Here is a 12,891-nt window from a genome sequence, read left to right on the forward strand (position 1 = left end):
AAGAATCTCTGGCTTAATACTGGCTGGTAAAACAAAGCCAGTATTAACTCATGATTACCCAACAAGCCACCCGGCTCCAGGGCTGTTGGAAGAGTTGGATACAGCGCCAGATGATGGCGCTTCTATGAGAGCGCCATTTTCTGGGACGGCTGCGGACTGAAATCCGCAGCAGAGGCGCCCACAAACCTCGGGCTAACCTGTGCTGCGGATTCCAATCCCCAGCTGCCTAGTTGTACCCGGCTGGACACAAAAATAGGGCGAAGCCCACGTCATTTGTTTTTTAATTATTTCATGAAATAAGTGAAATAATTAAAAAAAACGGGCTTCCCTATATTTTTGGTTCCCAGCCGGGTACAAATAGGCAACTGGGGGTTGGAGGCAGCCCGTGGCTGCCAGCTGTACCTGGCTAGCATACAAAAATATGGCGAAGCCCACGTCATTTTTTTGGTGGGCAAAAAACTTCTGCATACAGTCCTGGATGGAGTATGCTGAGCCTTGTAGTTCTGCAGCTGCTGTCTGCTCTTCTCCATACAGACAGACAGCAGCTGCAGAACTATAAGGCTCAGCATACTCCATCCAGGACTGTATGCAGAAGTTTTTTGCCCCCTGAAAAAATTATGTGGCTTCGCCATATTTTTGTATGCTAGCCAGGTACAGCAGGCAGGTACGGCTGCCCCCAACCCCCAGTTGCCTATTTGTACCCGGCTGGGAACCAAAAATAAAGGGAAGCCCTTTTTTTATTATTTCATGAATTTCATGAAATAATTAGAAAACAAATGACGTAGGCTTTGCCCCATTTTTGTGTCCAGCCAGGTACAACTAGGCAGCTGGGGATTGGAATCCGCACCACCGGTTGGCCTGAGCTTTCTGGGCCCCACTGCTGCGAATTGCAGTCTGCAGCCACCTCAGAAAATGGCATTTTCATAGAAGCGCCATCTTCTGGCGCTGTATCCAACTCTTCCAGCACCTGCCTGCTATACCTGGCTAGCATACAAAAATATGGCGAAGCTCACGTCCTTTTTTTGTAGCTTTTTGGCAAAAAAAAAAAAAAAAAAATGCTTCCCTGGATTTTCCATTGCCAGTGAAGGTAACACCAAGCAGTGGGGGTTAGCAGCCAGTAGCTGCTTGGATTACCCTTAGCTAGCAATACAAAAAATGCAGTGGGAGCTAACATATATTTTTTTTAATTATTTATTTAAATAACTAAAAATAAAATGGGCTTCCCTGTATTTTGATTGCTGGACATCACAGTGCTGTAAAAATAAATCTTTAAAAAAATGACGTAGCGCTCCGCGGTATTTTTGATTCTCAGCGCAGATAAAGCAGACAGCTATGGGTTGCCACCCCCATCTGCCTGCCGTTACCTTGGTTGGCAATCAAAATACAGGGAAGCCCATTAATTTTTTCTATTTAAAAAATAGTTAAAAAAAAAAAATTACGTTGGGTCCCCCCATTTTTGATAGCCAGCTAGGGTAAAGCAGACGGCTGTAGCCTGAAAACCACAGCTGGCAGCTTTACCGTGGTTGGGGATCCAATGTGGAGGTCCCCTCAGGCTCTTTTTTATAATTATTTTATAAATATTAATAATTACACAATAAAAGTAGGGGACCCCCCAAATTGGATCACCAGCCAAGGTAAAGCGGACAGCTGTGGTCTGGTATTCTCAGGGTGGGAAGGTCCATAGTTATTGGGCCTTCACAGCCTAAAAATAGCAGGCCGCAGGCACCCCAGACGTGGCGCATCCACTAGATGCGCCAATCCTGGCGCTTCACCCCAGCTCATCCCGTGCCCTGGTGCAGTGGCAAACGGGGTAATAAATCGGGTTGATACTAGCTGTAAAGTCACCTGAGATCAAGCCCAGCAGTTTGTGATGTCATGGCGTCTATTAGATACCCAACATCATAAACTGTCAGTACTAACAAAAACAAAAAATCGACAAAAGAAATTTATTTGAAAAAACAGTCCCCAAAACATTTCCTCTTTCACCAATTTATTGTAAGAAAAAAAATAAAGGGGTCCCACGACGACTCTGGACCGTCTAGAATATGGGGGGGAGACACTCAGGGAACGTATCCCCCATTTTCTAGGAGTGCGGACCCTTCATGTGAGGAGTGTGGGTGCAATGAATCTGCACTCACTCTCCCCGGGTCCACAGCAGCAGAGTCCATGTCGTAATGGTTGCTACCAAAGCTGCAATGCCCTGCTCATGAGGTAAGGGCATGCCTAATCAGGAGAACTACTGTAGAGGAAGCTCTGCTCACTGGTATATAGGTGCTCAGAGGTAATAATAGATAAAATTAGTGAGTAACCTCGGCACTCTATATCTCCCAGACTAAGTCAGTAAGTCACAACGGATAGTAATGCAAAATCACTCTTTATTGGTCCGTATTAAGAAAATTTTTTTTTCATAAGCATATATGTTTTTGTCCAAAACAAGTTACAAATGACGTTTCGGCCTGAGCCTTCGTCAGATTGGACTTATCTGCATGTAATCATGAAAAATGACAATAATCAGTATCACATAAGAGTGAGAGAACAATAACATAAACTCGAACAATGTAGAGGTACAATTGGGATGCAGCAAAAAAATTGCAACACAGCAAGAAATGAAACACATGATACAAATGTCATAATACAGTACAAGGACAATATAGTAATGACAAATATGGGGTCAGAGTAGACTTAGACAGCTCTGGTACGAAAGAGATGTCAATCATAAAGTAACATGTGCAGTAGGTGTAGAGCTACACTATGCATGGCAGAGCTAATGGGTAGACCGACCATAGAAAAAGTAGAGAAAAAGTGGAGAAAAAGTGGAGAATAAGTGGAACATAAGAGGAGAAAAAGTGGAGAAAAAAGTGGAGAAAAAAGTGGAGAAAAAAGTGGAGAAAAAGTGGAGAAAAAGTGGAGAAAAAGTGGAGAAAAAGTGGAGATTAAGAGGAGAAAAAGTGGAGAAAAAAGTGGAGAAAAAAGTGGAGAAAAAGTGGAGCATAAGAGGAGAAAAAGTGGAGAAAAAGTGGAGAAAAAAGTGGAGAAAAAGTGGAGCATAAGAGGAGAAAAAGTGGAGATTAAGAGGAGAAAAAGTGGAGAAAAAGTGGAGAAAAAGTGGAGCATAAGAGGAGAAAAAGTGGAGAAAAAAGTGAAGAAAAAGTGGAGAAAAAGTGGAGCATAAGAGGAGAAAAAGTGGAGAAAAAGAGGAGAAAAAGTGGAGAAAAAGTGGAGAAAAAGTGGAGCATAAGAGGAGAAAAAGTGGAGAAAAAGTGGAGAAAAAGTGGAGAAAAAGTGGAGCATAAGAGGAGAAAAAGTGGAGAAAAAAGTGAAGAAAAAGTGGAGAAAAAGTGGAGCATAAGAGGAGAAAAAGTGGAGAAAAAGTGGAGAAAAAGTGGAGAAAAAGTGGAGAAAAAGTGGAGCATAAGAGGAGAAAAAGTGGAGAAAAAAGTGGAGAAAAAGTGGAGAAAAAGTGGAGAAAAAGTGGAGCATAAGTGGAGAAAAAGTGGAGAAAAAGTGGAGAAAAAGTGGAGAAAAAGTGGAGCATAAGAGGAGAAAAAGTGGAGAAAAAAGTGGAGAGAACGTGGAGAAAAAGTGGAGAAAAAGTGGAGCATAAGAGGAGAAAAAGTGGAGAAAAAGTGGAGAAAAAGTGGAGAAAAAAGTGGAGAAAACGTGGAGAAAAAGTGGAGAAAAAGTGGAGCATAAGAGGAGAAAAAGTGGAGAAAAAGTGGAGAAAAAGTGGAGAAAAAAGTGGAGAAAACGTGGAGAAAAAGTGGAGAAAAAGTGAAGAAAAAGTGGAGAAAAAGTGGAGCATAAGAGGAGAAAAAGTGGAGAAAAAGTGGAGAAAAAGTGGAGAAAAAGTGGAGAAAAAGTGGAGCATAAGAGGAGAAAAAGTGGAGAAAAAGTGGAGAAAAAGTGGAGAAAAAGTGGAGCATAAGAGGAGAAAAAGTGGAGAAAAAAGTGGAGAAAAAGTGGAGAAAAAGTGGAGAAAAAGTGGAGAAAAAGTGGAGCATAAGTGGAGCAAAAGTGGAGAAAAAGTGGAGAAAAAGTGGAGAAAAAGTGGAGCATAAGTGGAGAAAAAGTGGAGAAAAAGTGGAGAAAAAGTGGAGAAAAAGTGGAGAAAAAGTGGAGCATAAGAGGAGAAAAAGTGGAGAAAAAAGTGGAGAGAACGTGGAGAAAAAGTGGAGAAAAAGTGGAGCATAAGAGGAGAAAAAGTGGAGAAAAAGTGGAGAAAAAGTGGAGCATAAGAGGAGAAAAAGTGGAGAAAAAGTGGAGAAAAAGTGGAGAAAAAGTGGAGCATAAGAGGAGAAAAAGTGGAGATTAAGAGGAGAAAAAGTGGAGAAAAAGTGGAGAAAAAGTGGAGAAAAAGTGGAGAAAAAGTGGAGAAAAAGTGGAGAAAAAGTGGAGAAAAAGTGGAGAAAAAAATGGAGAGAACGTGGAGAAAAAGTGGAGAAAAAGTGGAGCATAAGAGGAGAAAAAGTGGAGAAAAAGTGGAGAAAAAGTGGAGCATAAGAGGAGAAAAAGTGGAGAAAAAGTGGAGAAAAAGTGGAGAAAAAGTGGAGCATAAGAGGAGAAAAAGTGGAGATTAAGAGGAGAAAAAGTGGAGAAAAAGTGGAGAAAAAGTGGAGAAAAAGTGGAGAAAAAGTGGAGAAAAAGTGGAGAAAAAGTGGAGAAAAAGTGGAGAAAAAAATGGAGAAAAAGTGGAGAAAAAGTGGAGAGAAAGTGGAGAAAAAAATGGAGAAAAAGTGGAACACCCTTTGGTACCTTTCATGTGGCACTAAGGGGTGCTTAGCTTTGTATTTAGCCAAAAAAATGAAAAAAAAATGACATAGGGTTCCCCCTAGTTTTGTAGCCAGCTAGGGTAAAGCAGACGGCTGCAGCCTGCAGACCACAGCTGGCAACCTCACCTTGGCTGGTAATCCAAAACTGAGGGCACCCCACGCTGTTATTTTAAATTAAATAAATAATTAAAAAAAAAAACACGTAGGGGTCCCCCAAAATTGGATCACCAGCCAAGGTAAAGCAGACAGCTGGGGCCTGATATTCTCAGACTAGGGAGGTCCATGGTTATTGGAATCTCCCCAGCCTAAAAATAGCAGGCCGCAGCCGCCCCAGAAGTGGCGCATCCATTAGATGCGCCAATCCTGGTGCTTCGCCCCAGCTCATCCCGCGCCCTGGTGCGGTGGCAAACGGGGTAATATTTGGGGTTAATACCAGATGTGTAATGTCACCTGGCATCAAGCCCTGGGGTTGGTGAGGTCAGGCGTCTATCAGATACCCGACATCACCAACCCAGTCAGTAATAAAAAAAAATAGACGACAAACACATTTTTATTTGAAAAAACACTCCCCAAAACATTCCCTCTTTAACCAATTTATTAGATTGAAAAACAAATCCAGGTCTGGTGTAATCCAAGGGGTTGCCATGACGATCCACACTGTCCCAGTCAATGAAGAGCAGGATGTTCCCCATTGACTGGGAGAGCAGTGCAGTGACCTGAGCTAACATCAATGGGTCAGCCCAGGTCACTGCAGGGGGGTGACAAGTGCTGCTGTCAGCGAGGTACATTACCTGCGCTGATCTCCAGCACACTGACAGCCCCTGTCACTGAGGTCAATGACCGGCGCCTTCACAGCAAGTATCGCGAGAGGTCCGTGACGTCACCGCTAGTCAGTCTCGGGTCGGAAGCGATAGGTGATGTGACAAGCGGCGGCCATGGAGGACAGTGACAGCGCTGAGGTCGGGATGGCGGGACTTCATCACCGCAGGTAAGCCGAGCGAGCGAGCGAGCGGGCGGGCGGGCGGGGGGGGGGTGTGGGGGGGTGGATGTGTGTGTGTGTGTGTGTTTGTGTATGTGTATGTGTGTGTACATGCCGCGGGCAGGAGGGGGTGGAGCGAGCTGAGCGGGAAAGTGTGGGCTTCCTGCACGTAACTAAGATAAACATCGGGTTACTAACCAAAGCGCTTTGCTTGGATACCCGATGTTTATCTTGGTTACCAGCTTGTGGCAGGCTGCCAGCGATGGCTCCTGCACACTGTAGCTGTAAAAAGCCCTGCTTTTTGCTGCTAGAACCGTTCTCGAACGTATCTAGAACTATCGAGCTTTTGCAAAAAGCTCGAGTTCTAGTTCGATCTAGAACATGCCCCAAAATCACTCGAGCCGCGAACTGGAGAACCACGAACCACGAACCGCGCTCAACTCTAATCATAAGTACCCATCAGTTTTTATGTTTAAGCGGTTTTCATTATCCAAATATTTTCACTTAATTCATCTTATGCGACTTTGGAAAATGCTGCACAAAAGGCAACAGAGCAACAAATAAAAAAAAATTGACATGTAAGTTTGCTAAATTTGGCACAACATACACCAACAAAATTAGACACTATACATTTCACATGCAGATAACAAAAATGGAACCATGCAAAGATTGCTTTTAATACAAAAGGGCACTCTTTTGGTATGTTAGTCTGTACCAGCGGTGCACAACCTTCTTTGGTTTGAGGGCCATATTGTCACCAACACCATGGGCCATAATAACACATCATAAATATCTAATAGGTGCGGATCCCATTTTATAACTTCTACCTGTCGAAAGGATAGAGGTCCTCTTCTTTCCTATTCACAGTCCAGAAAGGAAGAGACATTGGATTCCATTTTCTCCATTGTAGTTTATTCGAGACACTGACAAAGTTGAGTGTTTCCCTTCTTGAATAAACTACAATGATTATGGCAGCACTCATGTATGGCCACTTCATAACTTCACCATCTCCTTACCACGATATGACATGATCACAGACATGGCCACACAGTGCTTCATTTAGTCAGCCGTCCCTACAGTGCTGACATTTCTCTACTCCCAAACATGGAAAATACATACGAACAGCCTACAGACACTGTCAGGCATGCCTGTGACCAGATAGCTGAGGGCCAAACAGAAAGGCATTGATGGCCGCATGTTGTGCATCCCTAGTCAAAACCATTAGAAAAACACAAGTTGTGCCATAGGACGATTTTCCTCCATTTGCAATTCTTTGACTGTGTGAATTTAAAACATCTCTCCCGGGGGCGTGTCCTGGCTATGGAGGAGTGAGGACGTGTTTGTCTCAGCTCCTGCCACCGGACTACACTACTGACAATTAAACAAGCCCAAGAGCCTGGAAGAAAAGGATATGCAGCAGAGGAGCGTCACGGACAGAGGAGAAGGGAATCAGAGGCTTCCTTACCGGGCCGAAGCAGAGGACAGCACCGCAGACATCTCCCAAGATGGAGAGGCAGGGGAAGCCCCAGCAGCAGCAGAGACAGAGGGAGGAAACCACCCGGGCAGCGGAGGAGAGGCAGCTGATAACCCCAGACGGCCAGCGTGCAGGGTCTCCGGTACAGGGGGATCCCTGGAGCAGGGAGCATGGGTTCAACCCCCACCATTGCTGATTGCAGACCTGCAGTGGGGAGGCCTCAGGAGGGGGGAGAGGTGTCCTTACCCCTGTCACAGAAGGAGGACAATAATAAATCTCAAGCAGAGGCTGTTAATGCTGCAAATGGGGAACAGGGCCCTGCTAGTGGAAATCTCCTATCTTCAGTGAGACACAGCCTGAGTCAAAGTGTGTATGATATGGAAATGCAAGCAGAGTTAGAGCCTGCCAAAAGTACAATAAGATCACATGAACCAGGAGTGCTGACAGAACTTAATGAAATCCGGGCACACATCTCTTCTATGCCCACCAGAGAAGATATGGAGACATATATAGCAAGGCTGGAACAGGCATACCACACAGAGCTGTCAGCCCTAAGGGGGGAGGTGGAAAGAGTGGACACTCTGAACCAAATACAGGCGGCTAAATTACAGAATATAGAAGACACCACTCAGGCACAAGGGGCCATTTTGGATCAACACTCCCGCCAAATACAATATATGGTGGAAGCAATGGACGATGCTGAAAACAGGGGCCGGAGAAACAATTTAAGGGTCCGGGGTTTACCAGAGTCTGTTGAACCTAAGGATCTTCAGAGAGCCCTCCAAGTGATGTTTAATGAGATCCTGGGTGAACCATCAAGCCAACCCCTGGAGCTAGACAGAGTGCATAGAGCGCTTGGCCCTAGACCTACACAGAATGACAGACCTCGAGATGTGATTTGCAGGGTCCACCGTTATGTCCTTAAAGAAGCCATCCTGTTTAAGCTGCGCAGTGGAATTTCACCAGCATACGAGGGGAGCCAAGTCCAAATTCTGCAGGACTTATCCCGTTTCACTTTACAAAGAAGGAGAGCACTGAAACCTCTCCTGGACATGCTCCGTTCGTATGAGTTTCAATACAGCTGGGGATTTCCCTTCCGCCTGCAGGTCCGACACGTGGGAAGAATGCATGTTCTTAGGAACCCGACTGATATGCCATTGTTTGCTGCAGCCCTGGACATTCCGTTGGTGCCTATAGAGGAATGGCCGGTGATTCCAATGGGGGGATGGGGTGCTGCCCCAGATGGTGATCGGATGCGTGGCCCTTGAAGAGAAAGAAGAGGAAGACCAGTCTGATGTTTAAGGAGTTATTGGTTTATAAACAAAAATTCATTGGGTTGTTTCTCAATAGAATGTACCTCCCAGTTTTGCCATATTTTTTTTGCCAGGGGGATTAAGTCTTTCTGATTATGAGCGAGGGGGGTTCCCTCCCGCCTTCCTGGAAGTGGGGGCGGGGGGCACCCCTTGACGGTGTATAACACAATATTCTCTCTAGACCTTGTGTCCTCACATTATATAGGGCTCTGGCTGACAAACTAAGTTGAATAATTGCTTATTGTTAGTCCGGGGCAGGGGACTCCTTTGTAGAAAGTTCCCTCCCTGATTGGGATAACACGCCATAAAGGAGTGGCGTAGTCTCTCCATCCCTAGGTTAGACAGTTTGGTATTCTCTTATACTTATACAGTTACTTTTAGTCTTTTTAGACTCGACGTTAGGGTCCTGTTGTGACCTTGCAGGCGGGAGGCACTCTGACCTCCTTGCCTTTGGTTTCTACTGCTTTGTTGGTAGTTTCTTTTGTATTCTCAACCTTCTTACCTCTTCTCTTTCCCTGCTCTTCCTATCCTACTTGCCTGCACATCTCTCTCTCGCCCTAATCCCCAAACCTATCCCCAGAGTCCCCACCGTTCCTCCGCATTGCAAAGACGCAGATTAATTGGGGTTCACTAAATGTGAGGGGACTTAATGTCCCGCAAAAACGCTCCCAGATATTTTTTGACATAAAAAAAGAGTCCATATACTATTGATCCAAGAAACACATTTTAAAACGGGCCACCTCCCCATCTTTAGAGACAGATATTACACTAACTGGGTCCACAGTTCCAACCCAGAGTCAAAATCCAAGGGAGTGTCCATAGGCATCCATAAGTCCCTAGTGCACACAGTTCTAGATACACGGGTGGACACGGAGGGAAGATTTATATTCCTGAAAATTAATGTTAACTCATCCATTTTTACCATTGTCAATTGGTATCTACCGAATAGAGATCCGGCGACGACCTGCTCCTCTCTCCTGTCATCACTGGATGAATTCGCAGAAGGGATCGTGGGCAGTGATTTAAACTTCACTTTGGACCCTAATGTAGACACAACATCGGGACATAACTTTCTCTCAATAAGGAAACTAACGAAGGTTAAACGTTGTATACAGGAACTCAGATTAGTGGATGCATGGAGAACACTACACTCAGTAGACCGTGACTACACATATTTTTCCCCGGCTCACTCTTCGTACAGCCGCATAGACCTATTCCTTGTAAGTCAGAAGGCCCTGACATGGCAGATACAGGCCTCTATAGGCAGTATCTCTTGGTCAGATCATACCCCCATATTTTTGAGCCTCAATTTCCCGGATGGGCCTGGGAGGCCATGGTCTTGGCGGTTGAATGATAGTCTGCTGAGGGACCAGGGATGCTTGAAAGACCTGCAGAACACAATAGATGAATTCTTGGAGATACACTCAGGAGACACTAGTACCCTACCTGTTCAATGGGAGACACTCAAGTGTGTGTTGAGAGGGATTCTGATCAAACATGGGGCTAGGATTAAGAGGGAGAGAGCCAAAACCATTCTGTCTCTACTTCAGAATATTTCAGACCTAGAGAAGATCCATAAGCAGACATTATCCCCGGTGACACTGATAGAGCTAGTTAAAAACAGAGAGGAACTTAAATACATTCTGGACCAACAATACGAGCGCCACAGGAATAGACTAAAAATATTTATGTATGAATATGCGGACAAATGTGGCAGACCACTAGCTAGGTTATTACATCCGAGGGGGGACCCCAGTCACATCCCTACTATCAAAAAATCGGACGGCCTTTTGACTCAGAACCCAATCCACATAGCGGAGCAGTTTCAAAAATATTATAGTGACCTTTACGACATAAGGGGCAAATTTGGGGATATGCCACAAGAAGCTTTGGAGACTAAAATAAATGATTACATACTTAAAACAGCCCTGCCGATTATACCCAATACTGAGGTTGAAAACCTAGAAGCAGACTTTACAAAAACAGAAGTGGCATCTATTATCAGGGATTCTCCCTCAGGCAAAAGCCCAGGTCCGGACGGGTTTACCCCTAAGTTCTATAAAATTTTTCAGACTCAGTTATCCCCATTCGTGACCAAAGTATTTAACTCCATAGCTGAAAACTCCCAGTGGGTAGCACAGTCCCTTGAAGCACACATATGTGTTATCCCCAAACCGGGAAAGGACCACTTGCTGGTTACAAATTACAGACCCATCTCACTGATTAATTTAGATTTGAAATTTTTCTCTAAAGCACTTGCCAACAGACTTGCCCCGTCCCTGCCTTGGATAATACATACGGTCCAGGTGGGATTCGTAAAAGGCCGGGAGGCACTGGACAACACCAACAAATTGTTCCTCCTGATGGCTCGGTCGAAGGCTCAGTCTCTCCCCATGTGTTTACTTTCAGTGGACGCGGAGAAGGCCTTTGACCGGGTCAGTTGGAGCTTTATGATGGCAGCCTTGAGACAGGTGGGTTTGAGTCAGAAATGTTTGGGTAGAATTGCGTCCCTGTATACGAGACCCTCAGCAAAAGTCAGGACAAATGGGTTTCTATCATCATCCTTTCTGGTCCACAATGGAACGAGACAGGGATGTCCACTGTCGCCCCTGTTATACGTCATAGTCATGGAGCACCTTGCGGTCACCCTGAGAAACAACACAAGCATCCACGGGATAGAGGCGGGGGGGGACCGTAAGCTGGCTCTATTCGCAGATGACCTTCTCATGTTCATTTCCCAACCACACATATCTTTCCCGTCCTTGCTCAAGGAGTTCGAAGAGTTTGGCAACTTAAGCAACTTCAAAGTAAATTTTTCCAAATCAGAGGCCATGAACGTGACTTTATCGGCAAAAAGACCTTGCGAGAGTATCACAAAACTTCCCTTTTAAGTGGCAACTGTCAGTTTTAAAATATCTGGGAGTTATGGTACCTAGGGATCCAGCAAAAATTGTACATCACAATTTTTTCCCCTTATTAGAAAGGACAATCAGGGACTTAAAGAAATATGACAAAAAGAGATTGACGTGGTTTGGGCGTATAAACGCGATAAAAATGGATGTGTTACCGAGGTTCCTGTTCCTGTTTCAGACAATACCCATACAGCTACCGCTAAGTTACTTCTCAAAGATCCGGACAGCCTTGTCTGGGGGAACAGGAGACCCCGAACAGGAATTAAAACTCTGACCAGACACAAAAGTGACGGGGGGCGGGGCTCCCAAATTTTCAGTTAAATTACAAGGCAGCTATCCTAACGAGATTACTGGACTGGCATTTTCATGGTAATTCGAAACAATGGGTGGTGATCCAATAGGATATGCTGGGAACTCCCTTACATTTACTCCCATGGTTAGAGAAAGAAAGTAGGATCCAGATAGCGAAGGGAATGGAGTTCACACAGACAGCGATGGGGATGTGGGATGGTGAGAGAAAAAAGGGATCTCTGTTTCAGGAGCAGGGCCCACTTACCCCCGTATTTGGTAATAAGGAGTTCCCCCCGGGACTCCACTCCCATAGATTCGGGGGATTTACTCGGGGGGATGATACTCGTTTTTGTCACGTGCTCCAGGGACACACCCTACCAACTTATACTTCCATGCAGGCCACAGGGAGAGAGATTTCCTGGATGGAATATATGCAGTTGAAATCTTTCCTCTCGTACCAGGAGAGGGAGAGAAGGATGAGGACACCCCCTACTCCTTTTGAGAAAGTATTTTTACAGGGGTCATCACCTGGACATAGCATCTCACTCATTTATAAAATGCTGAACCAGAGAAATAGGGTGGATAAACCTCACTTTGTCTGTAGGTGGGGAGAGGAACTGGGAGAGGATATGCCAGAGGACGATTGGAGCAGAGCGTACCTGTGGACCCACAAGCTTTTCTTGGCGTGCGCCGCTCAAGAGAAAAGTTATAAAATTCTCTCAAGGTGGTACCATTACCCGACTAAATTACATGCTATATTTCCCTCTGTGTCTGAGGTGTGGCACAGACACAGGTACAATGCTACACATATGGTGGAGCTGTACTAAGCTGCAACCCTTTTGGGACTCAGTGTTCTACCTGTACAAAAAGATGAGCGGAGGTGAAATAGAAAAGTCCCCCCAGGTTGCCCTTCTTTCTATGCTCCCAGGAGCTATTAAAACACAAAAAAGGGACATGTTGCGATTTTGCCTGGCGGCTGCTCGTATGATTATCCCACGATTTTGGAAACAGACTAGATGCCCAACGGTGCTGGATTGATTGGAGGAGATGACAAACCTCCAGAGAATGGAGGAGCTGACAGCAGAACTAAATGGGAACACAGAAAAATTTACTACAGTTTGGGGACCATGGATTATATTCATGGAGTTCCCAG

At 45.1% G+C, this 12,891-nt stretch overlaps 1 protein-coding gene across 1 annotated transcript in view; it reads left to right on the forward strand.

Moving 5' to 3' along the window:
- CCDC146 (coiled-coil domain containing 146) overlaps positions 1–12,891 on the forward strand; it is a 234,020-nt gene that overhangs the window by 208,926 nt on the left and 12,203 nt on the right. The gene's annotated exons all lie outside the window — the stretch shown is intronic.

This window comes from Anomaloglossus baeobatrachus, chromosome 4 (genome assembly GCF_048569485.1).
Source record: "Anomaloglossus baeobatrachus isolate aAnoBae1 chromosome 4, aAnoBae1.hap1, whole genome shotgun sequence".
NCBI classification, from domain to species: Eukaryota; Metazoa; Chordata; class Amphibia; order Anura; family Aromobatidae; genus Anomaloglossus; species Anomaloglossus baeobatrachus.